The following is a 24,145-nucleotide window of genomic DNA, read 5'->3' on the forward strand; positions in this document are numbered from 1 at the left end:
CTCACCATCCTCTCTGCTCATATGGGAGCCTCACATGCACATGAAGACATTTACTCACTCCATAAAGTTTATAAAGCCATCACTGAATATAATTAAAGGTATATTTTCTTCCAGCCGATCTTTTTAAAGTGGGTCATCATGTTGATTTAAGTAACTGCAATGGTGCCTGTGAATGTTTAATGAAAATAAAGGCCAGTGAGGAACAAGCACAGACAATTTATTGTCCCATTCCCATTTCACCGAGGTTCTTACTCTCAGCTACAAAGCCACTTTTAGAAGTCGTAATAAGATCATTTCCTCTCCTCTCCTCTTCCCCCCACCCTTTTATTCTGGGAAGATTAAAAAGAATAAAAGGATCTGGTCATAAAACCTGAAGGGGCCAAGATTCACAGTGGCTCTAATCCCTGTTCAGCCTGCAGAGCGTGGCTCGACGAGCTCTGTCCCTGGAATTGTGACATTTCCAAGCAGGTCACAATTCCTGAAACATGACCCCATCACCACCTTACAGAAGCCAACCTTAAACCACAGAAGTGATGAAGCAGAGGAGTTTGGGTTTCCAAACCCTATTTTTGAGCTCTGTACCCCACACCCATCACTCTGGGGCACATCCCACACACTCAGGGATGTTTCTATTGAGTTTATTTCTCACCATCCCCCCAAAGAGAGGGGTTAAAGCCACAGTGAATCATCTCCTCCCCCTTCGGGTGTGTGCACACAGGAGTGACAGCAAATAAGGATCAAGTTTTACATGTGCCATGTCACTGCAGGCTCTGAATTAAAAGAACACATGCAAAATGAAGATTTTGTGATGTGACTGCAATGACAAGGCCAAGCTGGACAGGGCTGGGAGCAACGTGGGCTGCTGGAAGGTGTCTCACGGCAGGGGGTGATGATGATGATGGGACTGGATGAGCTTTAAGGTGCCTTCAACCCAAACCATTCCATGTTTCTTTGATTAAACACCACCCCAAAACCTCAATATTTCCATCAGCCAGACTGGTGAGAATTCTGAGAATTCAGAGTGAGCAGACGGAACTCACACTGTGGTGAAGGAGAGATGTTAAACCCCACAGTTATCTTTGGGCTCCTTCATTTGGAATTATTTGAGCCTGAATTTTCCCATAAACATTAAACTGTGAAAAATCAGTGTCACATAAGGGACTTTCAGTAAGCCAGACCTATTTTTTCTGAGAGATCCATTAATAGTTGTTATTAAGCAGACGAACATAAAGAAGCATTTGTTAAATCACAGCTGAAGCGGCCTTTTCATTATGGGCTTCATCTGCCACCACTGACAAAAACAGGGGCCAGGACTGAGCTAAATTGGCTGTTATTGACCAAACACCAGCCTGGCAGGGCTGCAACAAAAAAATTACTTATTTTTTATTAAAAAATAAAAATATAAGGTCTGTCCAGGACAGGATAATACCCGAGAACCATCATCCCTGAAAGAGCAATGGTTTTCCGTACTAAAGCGTTGCTTCCTCTGTAGAAAGTTCCCATATTTATGCACATTGCAATATTCCCAAATGCAGAAAATGCCCAGGGAAGGAATTCCAAGGAATCCTGTCCCTCCTGAAAAGGCTGCCAGAGCTCCAGTGCCTCACCTTGCAGAGCTCAGAGGGGCAGCAGCTCCGGGTCTGTCCCCAGGCTGTGAAATCCTGATTTGTTTGTGGCTACAAACCTTGAAAGAAACTTCATTACCATTGGAGTTTGCTTTATGAGCCTTGAGTCAAAGTTTGGATTGTTAGAGGGGTTTTATGGTCTCTGGCACGAGCAACAAACCTGGAATTTGGATTGAAATGACTCTCGTAAAAGGCGGGTATTTACTGCTCTCTCTGCTCCCACCACCTCATAAACTGGGCTCCCCTGACCCGAGGTGTGTTTGAGATTTAAAGGTGACAAATCCCAGCGAGGATTCTGGAGCAGGAGGCGCAGAGCAATTGCCAGCCTGGCAAAGGCATCCACGGAAGCTCAGGGTTGCTGCCCCTCCAAGAGCCCTTGCCTTCATTAGGGACTCGGGGGAAGGGACTTCAGAGGGACTCAGGGGAAGAAGGGTCACCTCAGCGCTCTCCCTGCAGTGCCTGCCACGACTCCTTCTTCAGGTTCATTTCCCGGGAAATTAGGAATTTATTTACCCTTTTTCCCAAAGGAATGGATGCCTCAAACACACACTGGGAGTCCATCACCTCAAAAGCCTTCAGACAGCTTCTTGTCCAATCCATTAATTCAGAGTTTAGGAAAACTGATCGCTAATAGTTAGATTATATCCCAAGCATGTTTTTAATGCCACTCTTGGACATTGAGCCCCCATGTTGGTTCCTGAATCAAGTGCAGGACTGCGGCTCCTATTCCAAATTGTGCCATTTCCAATATTTATCTCCGGCAAGGAACTCAAGTGAAAGGAATTCTTCTCCCAGTCTGCCAAGTTATTTATTAGGTGGCCTCAGGGAAGGTCACTTTCCCTTCCTTTTCTCACTGTTTGATGTATTTACTGTATACATGTTATTTTAAAAAACATTATTGGCTTCCTTTAAGAAGTTTTTTGAGGTCTGGGAATGAAAAGCAGGTGCTGTTGGTATTCTCAGATGAGTTGTTCATCTGCTCCTGTCAGACAATTCTCTCCTTTTTTAAGGGGAATTCGGGAAAAATAAAACATCGACATTTGCATGACTGGCACTCACCTTGAAAACACACATCATTTTTTGTGGTTATAAAAATAAATACAAACAATCCTCTTGTGTCCCACAGGGGTGAAGAAAATCCTCTCCAGTGGTGGGTGCGGCTTGACCTGAAAGCTCCAGCAGCTTCTCTAATGAGTTAAACCAGCAAAGCAAACACTGAATCCTCTACCGGGGATTCAAAATCTGAGGGAGTCACCCACCCCTTGCAGCCAAAAGCAGCACCAGAACTCCTCAGGGAACCAGACCTGGGATGGATCAGACCCACACAGGGCTCTCATCCCTTCCCTGGCCCTACACTCCAAGAAATCTCTTAAAGGGTTCTTCACATAAAGAACCAGTTTAAATAAATATCCCTGCACTATGTGCTCTGTAAACAGGTTCAGACTCAGGTGCCCCCTCTGTCACAGCTCTTGGCACAGCCCTGGGCTGTTTTTTCCCTTACACCCTCCCTTGTACACATGTTGAGTGTCCCAAGGCCAGCTCCACATTCCCACAGCACAGACACAGCAAAATCCACCTCGTAGGGAAGGAGGGGGGGATCGGGAAGCACAGAGGAGGAGGAACTCAGGAGGCACTGGAGGATCATCTCTCCCTCCAGATCCCTGTCTCAAAGCAGTTCTTGTCAGAGACAACCCAAGGATGCTCCTGCAGCCTCCTCTCCCAGCACTCTCAGAACCCATTTGATGTTTTGTGCCACTCACAGTAAGTGGTTTTTACTCACAAAAACACAAACTCTGTTTTCTGCAAGGAGCAGTGGGAAGGTGCTGCTGGAGCTGTGTCAGCTGCAGGATGCACTGGAGGATGTCCCTGAATTAACCTGGCAAACAAACCCTGCAGGTGCCCCCTGGGATCTGCCCCTGGCTTTTAGGGCTGTGTTTTCCATTTCACTGAGTGCATAAAATTCACTAAAAAGCCATTTTTGACAAGATAAACTTTAGTCAGTTATTAGAGCCTGACATCCTGGTGCTAATTAATCAGTGACTGATTATACCTCTTTGGGGTGTCAGGACAATGACTTAATGTTGGATTTAACGAACAAAGCTGGAGCTGCACAGCTACAGCTCATGTCATGCTAAATTAGCTGCATGTTAATTGGATTAAATTACCTAAAATAAGTTATAAAATGTTTGACCAGTGCTGCTATACAACAACAAAATGAGAGGTGACTTTCTCCTGCCTGTCAGAGCATTGCAGGATGAGAATTCCTTGTCCTGGGAGAGCTCTCATGGCTGTGTTTGCTCTGGGCTGAAGCAAAAAACCGCAACAGGACCTGCCTGGAGAGTGAACCAAGGTCCCCAGTCTTTGCCTCCTGGCCTCCTTCTGTTGGTAATTCAGAATTGGGAAGTTCTTTCTCTCCCTCTCTAGTTAAATCCCCAAAAGTATTTCCATATAAACTCCTTGCAGTCTTGAAGAAAACACCCAGTCTTGTTCCTTCAGCATTTCCCACTGAGGGCAAGGGGAATTCCTGGAAGCATTCATTTCTTAAATTTTATTTATTTCTGTAGGAATGGTGTCCAAAGCCTCTCAGACAAAGGTGTTTAACCCATGCACATTCGACTGGAACCAGCTCTAACCATAAAGATTAAGAACTGTAGTTTAATTAGAGCACACACGAGCAGCAAACTGGGAACAAAAGTGTGATTTTAGGGTTTTTTTCCATATAGCAGAGCCTAAGAAAGTTCAACAAAAGAAAATGACTGAGAAAGATAATTTTTCCTCTTTTCAAACAGAGGATGCCTTTAGAGCGCAGGAAATTACTGGCCCCCCACGAGATCTGAGAACCCAGAGGAGAATCAATCCTCAGGTGGGTTTGATTCCCACACCAGGCAGAGCCCGTCCCACTTCCCTGAGCACTGGATTCTGCAGGGTTATGGCTGTGCAACAGGATGGAACAGTCTCAGGTAGCACCATTTTCCCCTCCAGGGGTGGGAATTTATTTATTAATGCCTTTATTCTGCTGCAATTGGATATTTTAAAACCACAGAGGCCAGGGCTCAGACATTCACATCCCAAAATCTCAGATTCAGTTCCGGCAGAGAATTATTCCAGGCGTGTTGGTGCCGTGATGAGCCCATTTAGTAGCCAGAGATGGATGAACCACGCTTCTCACAGAGATGTGATGGAACTCCGTTTATTCTGCTCTCAGACCCATAGTTATACCCTAATTCCCCAAGCACACATAAGCAAGCTCCATACTATTGGGTTACAGCTCCTGTTCACATGGCCTTTAATAGCAATAATTAACCAATAGATTGGTTACAGATTAATATGCACACGACTAACTAACGTAAGTCTTTCTCTTTCTATGGTCAACATCCCCCTCCCCAGCATGCTGTTGCTTGCCACATCAGCATTGCTCCTCTCTTTTTTCCCTAATCAAGGACAGTTCACTAATACAGCTTGGATTGTGCACGTACACATGTCCCTGTTCACTCAGCCATTTCTCTACACCATTTTGAGCACATCCTTGTCACAACAGGGGAATGAAAAACTGACCATTTATGTCTTAAACCGAAAACGGGAGTATAGGAGAAAGGTTCACGGAGGATGTCTGGACTTCAGGTGGCTCTCTTGAAAGCTGTTTATTGCATAGGTGAAGTTACAGCATTTCAGGGAGCGGGTATCCAGAGCCAGCCCTACAGCTGCCAGCTCCAGCTGTGGGCATACCTGAAGCCGCTTTCTGTTCAAGTTACAAAGCATTGGATACTTTTCTTTGCAGAGTATCTTAACACATAACAACCAATAAGCACCACACACAACACCTTTACATTTGCCTATAGCCTATCATAGCTACTACCATCACCATATCATAGTCATTATTATCCAATCACAAGAGTAAGTAAGTTACAATTTAAGCTTACAATGGAAAATTCTCAGACCTCTCTTCTTCTTGCTACATCAACATTTCTTGTTTGCCTGCCATATCTCTCTTTTTGGTAAAGAGCTGTTTTCTATTTACTTATGCTCTTCTTGAGACTTATTTACTTGGTGAAAAACATGTCTTTGTTTGTAGTCACATACCTTTGTCCTACTCCTAAAAATCTCCTCCCAACTCATCTCCAACCTTTGCCTTCTCAGTTATTCATCGATCAGTGTTTCAGCAAAACATCTTCTACTCTATACCAAAACTTGCTTCCATTTCTACCTCATCCTCAGTTTCTACATTCACAGACCTTTCTGCCAAGCCTACATATCTGTGAAACTTTCTTACCAAACTGTCATCCTCCCCAACACGGGAGGAAGGGAGATGTCCCGGTTTGAGACAAATGAAGGGAAACGCTCTGGAAGGAACGTCTCCTCCAAAGAGGGCAGGTTTCAGCCACCCCTCTCACACAGCTTAAAGAGCCAGGGAGACACAGGATTCACGTGTGGCACAGGGCAGACCACAGGGAGTACAGGCTCATACAGGCGCCCCAGGACAGGAGATGAGAACAATTCTCCTTCCATGAGAAAAATGTGCTCCAAGTGTGGAACTAAGCTTGGCTGTGAGAATATTAACAGCACACTGAGATGTCCAACACTGTAAAAAGCAGTTGGTTTAAGTGGCTGAAAAATGGCAAAAAATGCTGTTTGTTGTGTCTGGCCATGGGGTGCACTCAGTGCCCAAGGTGCACAGAAAGACAGCACAGAAAAACAGGGATTTTCTGCTCATTGCCGTTCCCCATCCCACCCAGAAATTCAGAATGCCCCTAAATCTGTGACACCCACAAGAATGCAGACACAACAGGCATTGTCAGTTCTGTCCAAAGGGAAGATTAGGACTTTAAAAACAAACACATCACCTTTAAATGATATTATTTCTTTTGTTTAATAAGGAACAAACATTACATATTATATATTTTATATACCAGTTACTTCCTGAACAGACTCTCCCATGCTTAGGAATGAGGAAACTCACAACAGAACCTTCAAATAAAACTTAGTAAATTATGATGGATAAGACAAGGAGCCCCTGGAAATGAGGCTCCATGAGCTCCCTCAGGCCTGGAACTCTTGTTGACTCCTAGAAAAGCCAAAGTATTAAAGCTGAGACACCTTGGCAGCACTTGGGCAATGCTTTGAAGTGGGAATAACTGAAAAGTTGGCAGTCTTCTGCTTAGAAGGGATAGGGAAGAGGAAAAACTCTTTATTTTGGCCTTTGCAGGCCAAAAAATGGGCCTGACCTGCAAATCAAACTGTTTTCCATCAGCTACATTTGAAAAGCTCTTTCAAACCTGCACAACAGAGGGAAGTTAAATGCCATCAACTTCCCTGCACATCCTCCCAGATGGGGAAATTCTCAGTCAAACTCACAGGGGTTTCCTCTTTCCCCGTTCCCTCTATTAAAAGTCAGCAATAAAATCCCCCAAAGGGGACAAATTTCTCAGGGACAACTGAATTTCACCTTCAAAGGCTCCGTGACTTCCCTGGGATTCTTCCTCAGCACCTTTGCCTCCTTTCTAGGCAGTTTTGTGTGCCCCAGCCCCAAGTAAAGAATTTTTTCGATCTCTTTTCTGTCTATAAATATATTCCAGGTTAAAAAGTCTGTCGCTGGCCAAAGCTCCCAGCTGCCACTCGGCAAAGCTCTCAGGAATAATTTTTCTTTCCCTTTAACTGCAAAGAACTCTGTAAACAGCAATAGAAATCTTTCTTTCCAACCTCCCCCTTCTCACATGGAATATTTTTTTGGGGGGTTTGAGATGAAGTTTTCTCTTCTGCTGTGGAGCTTTGTTTCATGAGCACTTTCAGAGTTAAAAGAGCTTCCTAAAGCCAAGCTGAGTCCTCTCCCACGATGCTTCTGGCCTGGTTCTCCACTCACTCAGAATAACACAATTCCAGAACAAGCTGAATTTCCTTGTTCAGACTTTCTTGCTGTTCCCAAGTATTCTCCTCTCTTCTAAACAAAAACAAATACAAAAACGAACAAACAAACAAACAAAAAACAACCAAAAAACCCCAAAAAACAAACCTACCAAACAAACCAAAACAAAGAAACAAAGAGTATTTTCCTAAAGGCATCAAGGTGCACAAAACAAAACAAGGTTTCCACACTTCTGTGGGCAGGTTCTGAATCCCCGGGGGTGCAGGGAAATGAACACAGACATTTAGGAATTTGCAGATGCCTCCTGAGAACCAGGTCGTGAGGAACAGAAAATGCATCTTCTGAGGTAACTTAGATGGTAAAATACCAAAGTATCTACAAACTATTGCAGGTATTTCTTACAGAGCCTGGAGATTCAGACCCCAGCTAAACAGCAGGCAGAAAATCAGCTCCCAGTGTATTTCCAGGAATCATGGAATGATCTGTGTGGGCAGAGACCTCAAAAATCACCCAGTGCCACCCCTGCCATGGGCAGGGACACCTCCCACTGTCCCAGGCTGCTCCAAGCCCTGTCCAGCCTGGCCTTGGGCACTGCCAGGGACTGGGCAAACCTCTGCAGAAAGGCCACACAAAAAAGACACAGCAAATCCTGAATTAAACTCAGCATTTTCCCTCTGCCAATGCATGAAGTCACAGAAATGAGATTAAAATAATGTCCCAGAGCAGCCTCCCAGGATCTGAAGGGATTCCAAGGAAGCTGGAGAGGGACTGTTCATCCAGGACGAGGAGTAATGAGTTCAGACTGGGAAAGGGGGAATTTATGTTAAGTATACAGAAAAAATTCCTTTCTCTGAAGAGGGAGGGTGGGGAGGGGTTGGGATGGAATTCCCAGAGCAGCTGGGGCTGCCCCTGGATCCCTGGGAGTGCCCAAGGCCAGGCTGGAGCCCCCTGGGACAGTGGGAGGTGTCCCTCCCCATGGCAGGGGTGGCACTGGATGGGCTTTAAGGTCCCTTCCCACCCAACACATCCAGGATTCCGAGATTTCTGGCTCTCACAAGAACTCAGACACTCAGGGTTCTTGTACTCTGTCTGACCAATGTTCTCATCCTGAGAAATGCCCCTGTTACCTTTAAAACTAACACCAAACTTCAAATTAATATCCAACAACACCAAAACCCCTTCAGAACTGTTCATATTTAAGCAACAGGAGAGACTCTGTGTCCCCAGTTTTGGCTTAAGCAGGATCTGGGTCATCTTCACTCCCTCACTGCCCAGAAAAGAACAATAATCAACTGAACACAGGGAGGAAAAGAAACACATCCAGTGATGGGGGCTGAAAACTGGCAATTGCTGCTCAAACAAGCCTCGATAATCAAGGTTGTCCTTGATGAGCTGCTTATAAACACCCATCTTTTATATTCCCCACCCTGACATTTAAGGGAATGAAACCCTCTAATCCCTTTCATAATTTTAGCAGCAGCACTCAGAGCCAGAAGGCAGCAGAAAAAAAATGATCCGGGGGCCCTGATATCTGTCTAAAGGGTCTGCTCCAATTCCTGTGCAGGGAAGATGAAATATTCCAAGCATTCAAGGGAATGTGACATAAGTTTGGCCTCTTTATTTTAAGTTTTCATTAGATAATGATAAATTACTGTGAAAAATCTGTGGAGAAGATGGATTCTCACACCAGTTATAAGCATTGGCAAGGAGTTTAATCAAATTAATGTAAGATATGATTTGAAATATTAAATCTAATATTTACGTGTGGGTGACACAGGTCGAGTTTGGGCAGTTTTGAACTGGTTTTAGGTTGGATTATTGAAAGAAAAGCAGGATCCACTCAATGGTTTAGGAGAATTAGGCACCCAGTCCCCAGGATCATTTGGAAAATCCCAGGCTGAATAAACCATCTGCCAAAGACCTTTTCAGGAGCTATCAGAGAACAGGGATTTTGTTCATTTTTCTCTGCTATTATCAGCTATGAAACGTTGTGAGTGTCAGAAGGACAAGCTGAGTTCACATCCCTGCAGGTGTCATCAGGGGTTCTGCAGAGAATTAAAGGGTTTTGAGGAAGAAACGTAAGACAAGAGAATTACCACACTTGTCAATGCTTATAAAAGTAATGAAAAAGTACAGCATGGCCATTTCCCAGCCCTTTCCTCTTCCCAAAACTGAGCAGCCCAAATTTTACAAACTGAGAGGTTTTGGGTGATGGTGGTGTTTGGGTTTTTTCTCATTAATCAAAAGGAATTATTTAATGCCATTTTTATGTTTGAATTTCCAACAGCACAAGCCTGGCTGCTGTAGAAAATTCTAACTCTTACGTAGGAAGGCAGAACCCTTGGGTGAAAAACCCGGGGATTTTGACTCTGCATTGCCATTTTGCTGCTTTTTTACTTTTCTTCCCTTCTCTAAGGTGCAAGTGAACAAAATTAGGGCACAGCCCTGTGCCATAATTTTCTAGGAAATCCCATTAAAAAGTTGAATTTGCTGGAGCAGAGGAGTGGGAGGAGCAGAGCTCCCCTTGACTCAGGTCTGTGATTCCTCAGTCCCTCCCAAGGGATGAGGGATGGCAGGAGCAGGACAGGCTGAGCAGGAACTCACTCAGCATCCCTGAAATACTTGGAATTATAAAATCCACATTTAACTTCGGGGTTTTTCCCCCTCCACAGAAATAAACTGATTTTCCATGAAGTTTTGCAGAGTCTACACTCAAACACCCACATGAGAGAACAAAACAGGCTGGAAAAGCCATTCCTTTATCACCAAATCACACACTGGGGAGGTGAAATAATTAAAAATAGACAAGTAAACGAAGCAGGGAAGCTGGTTTGTGCAATGCCCTGCAAATCTCCATGGCAAATTTGGGGGAAAAACTCCCCAGTTTGGCCCAGTGCAGGAAATTGGCACCTCCTGTCCTCTGGCAGGAGCTCATAAACCCCCGGTGTTCCCTGAGCAGGAAAGGCAGCCAATTACCCAAATAAATTGTGACTGGAACACTGAAGATTATTTTATTCCTGCCTGGAGGGGTTTTGGAAGCTCTCCCTATGAAATTGTCTCGTAAATAATTCACTGGAAGTGATTTACTTTGGTGGGGAACTTGCAAGGGAGAGCCTGTCAGAAGACTGTGTTGTCAAAAGTTATTTAAATTAATTTAATCCTAAATTCCAAACAAATTGACTTAGATCAAGTTTCAATATCAATTAACAATGGCTGCTGATTTCTTTGTGTGTTAAGTTAAATGCACAGAAAGGAGATAACAACATAATTTCCTCCTCCACTCCTAAAAAGCCACCAATAAAACAAAAATCCATCTCTTCACCCCCTAAATAACTGTGGTACAATTAAAACTTCTGCAGTGGACAGAGGAAAAAAGCCCAAGTGTGGCTCCATTTAATTAAGAAACAATCAGAGCAAAAGGAGAGCAGCCAGTCCTAAATCTGATCACTTCTTTCTTCTGGGCAATGGAACAGCAGAATTTATTTTTAAATCTCCTGAACTTCACCTTGGGAGAATTTAAACTGCAAAGACAGAAATTCAAGTGAGTTACGTTAAGCAGAGAGGCTAAAAAGTCCCAACTGGCTCCAGATCTGCACCTCCGTGCAGACACCGCCCAGTCCATCCCTGGGTATAAAACTGGGAAGGTTTGGGATGAGGCTTTGTTTTCCCTCAGCTCATGAAGGAATGTGACCAATAAAAAACACTTAATGTTGGTTTGAAACCTCTCAGTGCCAGCACAGGTAGAGGCAGCCTTCAAAATGCCCCTAAATGATTTGTTTAAAAGAAAAAATATATTCCAGTGACTAAATATCAGCTATTTGTACACATTCTGAAACGCAGCCAGAAAAACGGAAAAGACTTAAATAAATCTAATTTATGGTGGTTGACTGACTGGATTCTTCTCTATCCTTTGCTACTGTTTTCTTCCAGCTTTTCCTGTACAGATCCTTTTTATAAGAACACAAATATTTGCAAAACCAGCTCGGGCCCATCTCTTGAAGCCACCTCAGCCTCGTGCAGAGCTCTCTGCTGATATCAAACCCAGTCGGGGGTGCTGCAGGGTGATTTAGAATCCCCTAAACTAAAGCCAGGTCTAAAGGAGGCCCTTTTCCCTTGCCACAAGGCACCTTTTATCAGCTCCCAGTGCATCTCCAACACCTGGGGGCTTGCAGGAGCCTCTGGCCATTGCTGTTACAGGAGCCCAATGGGAGAACCCACGTTTCAGAAACTCGGAGCAAGCAGGAATTTGTAGGGAATTTGGCTTTTTTGCTCATTCATATGCAACAACATGCTGTTTCTTCAAGTCCCTCATAGAGTTTAACGGGGGAAAAAAAAGGTATGAAAGGAGCAGTAATGCTGTGTTAATTCCTTTTGGAGTTTCTGTGGCTCCACAGTGAAGGCAGCTGGTGGGAGGTTGGATCAACTCCATTCCAAACTGAGCTTGCCTTGTTCCACTCTCTCCTTTTTTTTTGGTTTATCCCAGGTTTTACTGGCAAACCTGGAATGCTTAAATCACAGTAGATTTAAGAGGGATCCAGGATGAATCCAGAGGGGGAACGTGAGCTGGAGCAGTTCCATATAGCGCTCACGTATAGGTGGGGGCTGGTGCCTTCTCAGAAGAGCAAACAATTATTTCCTCAAGTTAATTCAGTGGGACAGCAGCTCCTCACATCCTCCTGGAGAGAATTCCCTTGGTCAGGATGGACCAAAAGGAGCTTGGGAGTGACCCTTTTCCTGCATTTGGAAACGTGCAGAGAGGCTTTCCCCAGTCATTCACAGCACTGTCACCCTCTCCTTCCACCTTAGACAGAAAAGAGGCAGCAGATGGGGTTTGTGAAGAAGAGAAGTGCTGGGAAGAAATTAAAACAAGGAACCAGAGCTGCTGAAACAAAGGTTTGAGGCTGATCTGACTCAGGCAAAACAGGAATATTTAATCTAATTTTTCCCATGCCCCAAGGGATAATCTCAACCCCTGAGCTTTCCCGGCATCCGTAGGCCCCTTCCAGCAGCTTTGCTGCAGCTTGAACTCAAACCATTTTTTTTTTTAACCTTTGGCTGCATCCTGTAAAATAGTCCTGTTTGAGAGTATTGACAGGGGTAAATAGCAATGAATTAAAAATTAATTTAAATACTCCTGGTAAGTCGAATTTCTCCCAACGAAGGTAGAACACAGTTGTGCCTCTGGCCTTGCTTAGATCCTGGCTGCTCCTTTTTGTCCATCGCGCTCCTCATTTCCTCCCACTGTCCATGGTCCTGATGGAATGGGGGCAATTCCTTCCAAAGCTGGAAAAGAAACGGCAGGGAACCTGCATTTCCCAGGGCTTGGAACTCCGCTCCCGAAGGGCAAATCTCCCCCCGCAGGTGTTTAATAATGGGGAAACTTGGGCCCGGGGGTTTAGGGAATAATGCTGTGCTACTAATCCTAATCTTTAGATGGGATTAGACAACAAACATTACTGATTTTAATGCTGCAGTAATCACGAAAGTGGAACTTTTTTTAGAAATAGTCTAAAGCTCTTATCAAATATATGCTCTATTATTTATACCCAAAGTCCCAAATCCATATTTTATGCAACTTCCAATTACTCTTCTAACAGAGCCCTTATTAATTTAAAAGCAGTGATACTTAATCAACTTTGAACCCAGCAGATGGCTCAGCTTTGGCAGCTGTGAGCACACATTAACTCTTTCCAAATTGTTCCAAACACCTCCGAGGTTTTCTAACCACACCATCCTTTGCAGAACTGGCTGTCTCCATGCCAAAAAAAAATAAAACGTGATGCCTGGAATAGAAGAAAGAGGCAGCTGCAGATTTGGGAACAAAGCTCTGAGTTTAGAAGAGTTTTGGTGGAACACAGAGAAGAAAAGGGAGAGATTAAGCAAGTGGAACAAGAGAAAATATTGAATTCTGCCTTATAAATAAATAAATAAATAGCAGGAAAAAAATGTAAGAGAGACTGAGAGACAAAATTCACATTGTAAGGAACAGCAGGAGCAGCTCACACTGTGGAGTTCAAGGTGAAGGTGATTTTTTAAATATTCCAGGTCAACTCTTGAACCTCCTGTTCAGTAGAAACAGGAGGGAAATGTTCTGTTTTCTTCTCTAATGCACAGCAAAAATTTATGGTCAGTTCTTGACCTAAAACTGACCCAAAACTACAGAAAAAAAGCTACTCAAAGGAGAAGAACCGAATGCAGGGAAAATCTGAATTAGCAGCAGCAACTGGTTACTATCGGGTTATGAAGACACACATGGGCAGCCCTGCAAGGAATTTTTGCAGCTCTGCATTCAACCCAGAAAAAAATTAAAGATACTTAAAAATACTGTCATTACATGTGAGAAAAGATATTTAAAGTAAATAATTGCTGATTACAGCAAGAGCTGGAAAGCAGGAACTCAACGTTCCTTTCCCCGCACTGGTTTTAACTTCCAAAAAAAGATTTTTCAGCCAACTATTTATTCCAAAAAGGATTTAAATCAAAAAAAGGAAACAATTCCTTGTTCTGTTCACACTCAGAAGCCTTAAACTGAATGGAAAGTGCCAAAAGAGCAAGAGAAGAAATCACATCCCATTTCCAAAAGTAGGATTTTGAACCCAAAGCCCACAAGAGAAAAAGCCACAGTGCTTATGAAAATTCCCCACTCTGGAAATTCAGGATACTTTCAAAATTTTCTTTCCAAGGTCTTCTGCAACTGTCTCAAGTTTGCCCTTCTCTCCCTCTCAAAAGAAAAAATAATTAAATTCCAGCAAAGTTTTGACAAACAAAGATTTAGATGTGAAAATCTTCTTCAGGAGGAAGATTGCACAGGTTGGGAGAGCTGCAGCTCCCACAAACATGAAGTAAAGAAAACGTCCAGGTGAGTTAAAAATACGCCTGGAGTGTGGTTCAGAATTCTGAAGGACTCTCCATCATCCAAAATGCCCCTGGAACCATCAAGAGGAAGAAAGCCCCAAAAATGTCACATTTAGAGATCATTTTGAGGAGCCAAAGTTACTAAAAAGGGCTGGTGTGGAGTTACTTTTCCGTGAAAAAAGAAGGTTCTTTGTCTTTTATCACAAAGACTCCCATGTTTAGAACTAAGGAAGAAATGTATGGAGAGAGTGGAAATCCTTCCACAAACTGAAAAAATAAAAGTTCCTTTACCTCATATTTTGTCCTGGCAGTTAAAATAAAATAAATTAACCCCAAATCACTTTGATTTCAACCTCTGGGTTGTGTCTATCAGCAAACAAATAAAGGTCATTGCAGAGTGTGCACAGAATGCCAAGTTCAGCTGGTGAAAATACAAAAAATAAATATAAATGAGCCTGGAGATTAAAAGAAAATCCTGTCTGAAAGGCTTATTAGGAGTAATTTGTTATGTTTTCCTCCTAATTACTGGAATTAATAACAATAATATCTCCTCCACTCCCAGGATTAATGGGAGATGTTTCCTTCCTTGGTGAATCCTCTTTTTTTTTCAGCAGGGAAGTTTTTTTAAAGCCCCATTTTGAGAATTTGTTTCATTAGGAAAGCTTCAAACATGGAAATGGATGAAGTGTTAAAAGTTTATACAGAAAATGATGGATATAGAAATATATAGAAATAATTAGAATATAGAGATATACAGAAATAATCTATCTCCTTTTTGGTTCAACAGATGAATAATAATTTAAAAAAAAAAAAAGAAGGCAGAGAGAGGAAATAAAATAAACAACGTTTTTTTTTTTTAATTGCAAATATTAACTTGAAGATCACTTGAAATAAATAAATAAAACATCCATTAGCTTTGTCACATCCTTAAAACAAATGTTACAGCAACGGTAATTGTGCAATTAAATTACCAGGCTTTTCCATCTCCTTGATTCATTAATGTAAGAACCTGTTGCAGCAAATATGGAATTAATAAGGAATGGGCTTATAAACCACATTTTTGTAATTTATTTGCCAGTTCATTAAGTAGAAACAATAAAACAGGACTAAGAAAAGCAGCACCAGGAGCAGTGGGGTTTTTTCTGTCTATCCAGGCAATTTCCCCAAAAGTGATGGATTGCTTTGTGTTTGTTGGGGTTTTTTGCTATCTACACTCGGAATATTTATTATGTTAGAGGGAAAATGAGAGCGTTAATGAGGACGTTTCCACATGCTGGGGCCAGGCTGGAGGTCACATTAACTCTGCCCTCTCCCCACCCCTGCTCTAAGAGAATTCCAAGTTCTCCACCCTGCAGAACTCCAAGTTTTCCACTCCTGCCACTTCCCCAGGGAGGAGCAACAACCAAACCTGAGCCTGTCAACAGAACAGCCTGAACTGTGGGGCTTTTTATTTCAGATTACACCTCCCCCTGTACTCCCTCTCCCTGTTCTGTGGGAGGAATCACAATTCCTGCTTCGAAAGAGGAAAAGACTCAGGACGGCTCTCCAGATCCACAAAAGGCAGCTGGATAAAATATATCCTCCAAATCCCTCTGAATTGTGGTAAATTGCCATGTGAGAGCAATGGGAGAAGTATGGGATAGGCAAAAATCCCTCTGCAAATGGAAATGGTGCCCCTTAGTCAGAGCCCACACGTTCAGTGTTCAAACACTGAGGTTCTGAATGAGAATTTCAATTTAGGAGGTGGGAAAACATTGACAAAATGCATCTCTGTCCCCTGTTTTCAAGAGGGGAAATCTTTCAGATCCACTTGTGCTGGAACAAGGGTTTTCATCTCCTAAACCACTTCCACAACAGTGGCCAAGCACCACTCACATCCCTGAGGGGGAAGAAAAAGAGTTTCTGTTAACTTTGCTCCCCTTTTGATGGGAATAAATAATCCTGAAAGAGCCCTGCAGCAGATCTGGGGCTCTGAGAGCTCTGCTGGAGCAGCTGTGACAAGTATTTAATGTTGGAGCCAGTCGGTAACAGCAGCAACATCTGGCAGGGGCACAGCTGCATGTGAGGAGCACGTTTATCTCCACCCTAAGAGAGGGCAGAGTCAGAATTTTGGGCTCTTCCCCAGCTCTGCTGGCCTGCTCTCACTCCAGCCCTCTGTGAACCCCCACAATTCTCCCAACCAGAACAATTCCTCCCCTTCCCTGTCTGGATCAGCCCTGGTGGGAGGTGGTGCCAGCCCAGCTAATGAGGCATTAATTCTAATCAAAGACACTCAGCGCTTCCTTGCCATTCGTTGTGTAAATAATAAACAACAGCCCTTTGCCATATGCCGGGGATCTGCTGGTGGGATCAGCCTGGAAATGCTTCCCTCTGAGGAAATGTGGATCCTGACAGATTGAGAGGCAGCACAGGCACCAGCAAACTCCGTGATCTTCCCTCCCTCTGCTTTCTGTGCTCTGTGATCTGACAGAGATAATCAGAGTGATTGCCCCAGTAAATCAGATTATGGGGAGCTAAGCTAACCTTGAGGACCAGGGGAAATGCTCTGCGCTGCTTGCACCCAGCCTTTCTTGGTTTTGCTCCTCTGGGCAGTTCCATGGGTTGGAATTTGCTCTCCTCCCTGGGAATTTGGAACCCAGGAGCCCCAGGGCTCAGCAGAGTGACCAGCAAACAAACATCCCCTGCCTGGATAGCTCTTGATTGTAGTTTTAAAAAGGTACAGAGAAGGTTCTGGTAGCTGGAAAATGTCCAGTCTGCAACATGGAGCAAAGAGAATTCCAGATTGGTTTGGGTCGGAAGGGCCTTAAAGCCCATCCAGTCCCACCCCTGCCATACCCTGGGTGGGATTTGGTTTTCCATGGTGCAGCTGACAGATGTTTTTTGAAAATGTCATCCTGAGAAGTCATGGATTTCCGCTTGAATTCCTCCATGCAGATGCTCTTAGCAGTTTATTTCAGGGCCCCCAAATATATTGTCTGGACTCGAACTGGAATAAATAGAGGTTACCCCCCTGGGTTTTATCCCTAGAGACTTTAAAGGGTTAAGAAAATTCAACTAACAACATCATTCCAATTATCTGCTTATGAATGTATGCAAGGAGAAATACTCTAAATGAAAAAAGTTCAGAGCTGTCACAACCATCCTGGCTTCATGAATTCTGGGATTAGGGGTGTAAATGGGGCATTTCGGGATTTGGGCCTGAAGGATCTTACAGTGGATGATGCAGAATCAGCTCCTCTGGAGTCACCGATGCCATGAGATAAAACCCAAACCTAAGAAAAAACTGATTATCAAAGTTCAGAATCATTTGAAATGGGCAATTCCTGCAGCAGTGAAAAAAACACTCTCCTTTGTTAAACTGACTGAAAAGGTGATAAAAGTTATGGTAACACAACCAAAGCTTTGTGTATCTAAATTAAAGCTGTCTGATAGGAGAGTTCATGATAATAAAGTTCAAATAAAGATATCCTAACTCCAGAGAGATTTACAGCAATAGACTTGCAAACTAACAGGGCTCAATTCTCCAGCATTCCACCCCCAAAAAAGTCAGCACAATCCACAGAAGTAAAAGTAAAATTGGAGTAAGGCCAAAAGAAGGGTGTCAGAATTTGCCATTAGCAAAAACATTGCTCTTTCCACGGAGCTGTTTTAAAAATAAACAGTTTATAGCTGTGTATTAAGAGGAGCAGGCGAATTTCAGCAGGAAAACCCTGCTCCCTGGATCCCTGCCATGCTGCTGGCTGTATTAGGAAGTCATTTGAAATATTAATCCAGCAGTTTATCCGGGACAGTTGTGCAGACACGGAGCTCCAGCTTTGCTGAGTGTGCCAAGTTCAACCCCGGCTCCCAGGAGAGCCTTTGCTGAGCAGGACTGGGAAGAGGAAAAAAAGGGGAAAAAAAACCAGCACAAAGTTCAATTGCTGCTTTGAAGGGAAAAGGGAGAGACAAAGGCTTGCAGAAGGCACAAAAAGATCTGAAAGGCCTTTTCTGTCTCTGTTTGCCTTCAGAGCTCGAGTTCAACAGCTTCTCACAAAGCTCTGGCTCGCTGAGCCAGCCGGGGCTGTCACCTGTGGCACCCCCTGGCCTCACCCACCCCTTCCACTGCCCAGGGCAGAGAATTCGCCTCAGCAATCCTGCAGCTCCAGGGAAAACCCCACTCTGTCCTTAATTTCCCTTCCCATACTGGCTTTGATCAACAATTTTCCACCTCAATTGGCCAACAAATGGAAGTTGTAACATTTATGGGCTAAACAACATTCCCAATGCTCTGATTTCCATCTCTGTATCCAAGATAACCAGGTTAAAGATGATTTTCAGTCACAGACATATTTTCAGCCCAGGGAATCTCTCAAGGAGGTTCTGTAAATGCTCCCACCCCTCTCCTGACTCTGCAGGGCTTTGGGTTGGCTCCGCCTGGCAGGAGGATGCTCAAGTATCTTCAGTGGGAATTTTTTTAATCTTTTCCTTCCCCTCTGTCAAATACAGTTCAACAGTCACTCATTTTCAACACCCAGCCTGGGAGCTTGTCAGCAACACATCAAAGAAATGAACCAACCTGAACTGATTAATCCTGTCAATGCAAAACAAAAAATCTCCAAGAAGTTTTTTAGTGAATGTATGGACCAGTAATGAATAAAAGAAAATGTTAAAAACTCTTGGGAAATTATTGTGGTTCACTTTCCTCATTTTTAATACGGATATACCCCCCACACACATCTGTAAAGCACCAGGAGAGCTCTGGAGGAATTCAAGCTGCCCAGAATGCAAAATCCACGCAGAAAAATCACCTCAAAGCAAAGAAAAATAACTTTGGGTAAAGGAATTTAATTAGAAACCCAAAAGTGTCTTAATTTCATAGAACTACTGGAAGAATAAGAATTCTAATTTTTTCTCTCTGTTTGGTTTGGGGCAAGTCAACAGCTGAGTTTATTTCTTCCTTCCTGGATAATCTCTTCCCTCCCAGCTCCTGGAAGGTTGTAGAGGTTCAGGGCACGGCAGAGTTTTGTATATCGAGATTTCAACCAACCTTAACTCCTGCTGTTTTTTCAGTGGTTTCCAGCACAGCACAAAAAAGAAACAGAAATTCCTCCATCTCACTGGGTAACAGAACCAAAAAAGTGACAAACCACAAGCGGACTGCAAACTTAAACTAAAAAAAACCAAAAAACTTTTTGGTCAGTGCTAACTTTAAAAAAAGAGGTTGTGAAGCGATAAAAATAAATGGTTTCATGTGTGACTGCAGCTGTCTTTTAGGGATGCTTGAGCATCCTTTGTAAACCAAAAAGATTGCATAAAAAATACCTGACTCTTCTCTGTTTGCTCTCAAAATGGGAACAACTCACAGGACCAAGAAATCCTTGCTCGTTCAGGCCCAAAACTCAGCCACAGGAAGATGTTAGAGCAGAAATGCAGGAATCCTGTTTGTCTGGGAATGCAGATCCGGAATGATATTACAAATTTATTTTGTCGCTGCGAGCCAAAATCAGTCTCAGGACATTGTCAGTAAAGTCAATGAATTCTCAAAATGGTTATTAAATGAAAACAAACAACAACCACCAAATCACCCTCACACAACTGCTGCAAGAACCTGGGTTTGGGCTTAAACAGGGGACTTCTAATCTTATCAACTCGGCACTTTCCCCAGCCTTTTTAGACTCTTTATAACTCATTGCCTGAAGGAACTGAGGTAGAAATTCCTCCTTTTTTTTTTTTGTAAGAGAAGTCCAGTGGAACAGCAGAGAAGTCAGTCCCAGCGCTCAGTTTGTCTTTCCCTGTCAGATTTAGGCACTGAATGGATTAACTGACCCTAACTCCTATAATCCAATAAAAGTTCCTATTCAGAGGCAAAAGTGGTGGAGGAAAAAAAAATAAGAGGGAGAATGAACAACCACAAACTCACAGCACAGCAGTTCATGAGAGCAAGGGAAAAACCAGCAAAAAAAATAAAAATACAAAGCTTTGCTGAGCAGGAGGTGTCATTAATTAATGCAACAAAAGAACATTATTAGCACAATATCACTCCAGATTCATTGAACAGAGCCCCCTGAGGGAAGAATTCGCTGTGTTTACAATCAGGAGTAGTGGGGAAACAAAAGGACACTCCAGCTAAAGAGACATTGATCTGGGAGGATTTAAAAGGGAGAAGGTAGAGACAGACTTCCAAATAAATCAGGGTCTTTCTAGGAAAAGCCTTTGCTCTCCAGAACAGATCCAGTCTCAGTTTATGTTCAGAATGGCTCATCCAAAGGGGACATCAATTATTATTAATAAATAATTAACAGATGTTACAGACCACAGTAGAGCTGCAAAAACACTTTAACAAAATATGTTTTAGGAGGTAAAATTCAACTCCCAGGTTTGATCCCTGGGTGAGATTCGAGACTTGGACTCAATGATCCTTGTGGCTCCTGCCCAACTCAGAATATCCTGTCGTTTTCTCAACTATTTATCAGTTATTGAACTTTTTAATTATTGTGAGTAGGCTCCAATTAACAGATTGAGAAAGTCCCAAACCTGGAGATTAGGACAGAGAACAAAAATCAGAAATAAAGGTCCTCCAGTTAAGAAATAAAGCTCAACTCCTGCTACTGATTTCCTGCCTCAGCCATTTCCATCTCCTGTGTCACACCTTTAAATCTGCTTATTGACCAAAAGTTAAAATAAAGAAATAAAAATTTTAATTCTTGTGCATTCTGTTCCACAGTGACTGCGTTCTGCCAGCATCCAAACATGCCGGGATGCCATCACAGCCCTGAACAAATTAAAAGTTATAAAAATTTCAGTGAAATTATTTTGACTTTGTGACAAACAAAGCAGTGACATGAAGTGATTTGTTGTGACAATTCTTCCACCTAGAACCTCATCTAAGCCTACATCTTCCCAGGAAATGTTTTGATCCTGACACAAACATGTTTTCCAAAAGAAAACTCTCCGCGCCCAAAATGTTTGCAGTGCATTAAACCTGGCTGAGGTCTCAGCAAGGCCCGCGAGGTGTCAGTGGCACTGCTGAGGCTGGGCTGGGGTGACCCTGGGGACGAGGGGTGCCCTGGGGGTCTTCATCCAGCATTTGCTGCTCTTTGCCCACACCTTTAGTGCTCCAGCACTTCAGGATCTCCAGATGGGAACACTTTTGTCTCCTGGGAAGCTGTAACTCACAGAAGCAGAAGCAAACCCATGTTTCTAGTGCTCACTTTTGGAGAGCTTTTGGCAGAAAAAAACCCCCTTTTGGCCATCTTTTGTCGAAAACACTGGCTCAGTGAACAGCAACTCCGGTGCATGGATCCAGTTCAGCACATTTATTTATAAAATGCTTTCCTTGCAACCAGGTGAGGGTTTTGTTGGGTCTTTAATGCAATTAATAAAGTCCATCAGTGATAAAGAGTCATTAAAGAGGGAAAGGGGGAAGGCCACAAATGCTCTCCAGGCTGTGGGCAGCATGAATATTCAAACACATCAAACGAGCCCAGGAGCCCTCTGGAGTTTCCTTGGAGTGCCTCACTCTTAAATTAGGGAATTTTCCCTGCTGAAGCTGGACAGAAAACAGCTGTGCTCATTAAAAAGAGGAGGGAGGCACTGCTAAGTAGCTCCATAATCAACGCCATGTAATTAACAGAGAGTTATAATGGAGGCTGGAACGCTGAGCTGAGCAGAACAAGAACAGCAGCCTGGCCTTTGTGCTGCTCCCGGGGCTCCACATCCCCGTGCTGCTGCCTCACTCCTCAGGATGGCTCAGCAGCCAGGGAGGTGCCTGAAATGTCCTGTGAAAGGAGAACCACGCAGGCAGGAGAAGCCCCAGCAGGGCAGGAGGTGCAGGAACACACCCTGGAATTCTTGGAGCCCTGAGCATTCCAGTGTGCTCTTGGACATGGTTGGGATGAGAGGAAGCAGCCTCAGGTTGTGCCAAGGGAGGTTTAGATGAGATACTAGGGACAAAAAATTCCATGAAAAGGGTTGTAAAGCATTGGAACAGGGAATGTGGAGTCACCATCCCTGGAAGTGTGCCAAGAACGTGAGGATTTGGACTTGAGGATGTGGTTTAGTGATGAACTCGCTGCATTTGCAGCTGGACTCGATGATCTTAGGGGGTTTTTCCAGCCCTAAATATTCCATGATTTTAAGAGCACGAGAGTACTGAAACATTCCCAGATTTGGAGCTGTAGACACTCTTATCCACATGAAAAATCCCACATGCGGCACCTGAGGACTGGATACCAAGGTGTGCCCAGCTCATCCCATCTATCTGCAGGTCCCTCTGTCCCAGGGACTGTTTGTTGATGGGATCCCTGAGCCAATGAAATATTCCTGGCACAAAGAAGCTGGTAAAAATGGAATATCTGCCATAGGTAGAGCCAATCCAGTTCCAGAAGAGATCGGGATGAAGGGATGAAGATCTCTAGGGAATGTTATGGAAGCAAACAGCACTACCACAAGAGGGGAGGATTCAGCTACTTGTGCCATCAGGGAGCTTGGAAAAACCTCTTCCAAAGCTACTCCTGTTGCAAAACTTCCACTGATTTTAATGAGAATTTCATGTACAGATGCTTAAACCCAGCCCAGCTTTGGTCCCTCTGTATCTATTTTTAATTTACAGGTAGGAAATCAGTGTCTTTTCTAAACCATGCAGCGCCAGCTCTGGCAGAGCAGTTTGAGACGCTCCAGAGACCAGAGCAGTGATGAGCAAAACCCCAGAGAGCACCAGCCCTGGGTCTGGTTTAGGGCTGCTGCACTGGAGGGCACCTCATGCAAATCCATTCTGTGGTGCCAACTGTTCCCAGCAGGCAGCTCAGGAATGCCAGAACTGTTCCCTGGAAACCTTCGCAGGGAGGAAAGCTGTCAAGAACTCTAAACTCTACCTGAGGCTCTGGTGCTTCTCCTGCCATCCTCCCCCTGGGCACAGAACAACCTCAGATATCTAAATGCCCTCAGGATCCACCAGGACTCAAGGAACCCCGAGATGGGCTCAGAGCCTGGTGCTAAAACCACCACGGTTGTGGTTCAATCCCTGCATGGGCCATTCAGGGAAGAGTTGGATTTTCTGATCCTTGTGAATCCCTTCCAGCTGGGAATATTCTGGCAATCTGATTTGCTGTGTGAGGGCTGAGACCCCCCCTCCAAAGAAGGAGAAATCCATTGTGGGATGAAGTCCGTGACAGAATCCCTCTTCCCACAACTGCACCACACTCTCTGGGATTCTCTCTCCCACTCTTTCCTCCATCCCAGACTGTTTGCTGCCAGGAAGAGCAGGAGATAATCCTGATTCCAGCTGATGGAAACAAAAGGTACAGCTGGGAGTCCTCCACGGAGTGCTGACAGTGGGAATGATCATTAGCCAGGAACAAAACTGCTCCTGAACCTCCACAAACTGCTTTGGAGTGAATAAATGAACACAAACTCCCCTCCATTACCCACTGAGAGCACATTCCTTACCCTGCGCCTGGATTTGGCACTCCCTGAGATATAAAACTGCCAAATGCCACACTGCCTTGGTGGAATTTAAAATTTATTTAAATACAAGAGCATCAGAGCATCCTCCCTGTGCTTCCTGAAGCAGGACTGTGTTTTCTGCACAAAAGGGTCCTGCTGGTGCCTCAAACATCTTCCACATTCAGATTTTTGCCTTTCCAAACCCAAGAACTCACGTGGGCCCAAAGTTTTGTCATCCTCCCCCACCACCTCCTTCTTCCCCCCCGAGAAAAGAGTTTTCCAGGTAAATCCATCAACCAGCAGAGAGGTAGGAAATGATAAAACACAACCCAAGAATCCTTTCTCGGTCTTCTGCTGTAACCACTAGATGACACCACTTCCT

Source organism: Corvus kubaryi, unplaced genomic scaffold (genome assembly GCF_017639235.1).
Source record: "Corvus kubaryi isolate FWS band 111438036 unplaced genomic scaffold, C.kubaryi_AGA036_p1.0 37265, whole genome shotgun sequence".
Taxonomy (NCBI): domain Eukaryota; kingdom Metazoa; phylum Chordata; class Aves; order Passeriformes; family Corvidae; genus Corvus; species Corvus kubaryi.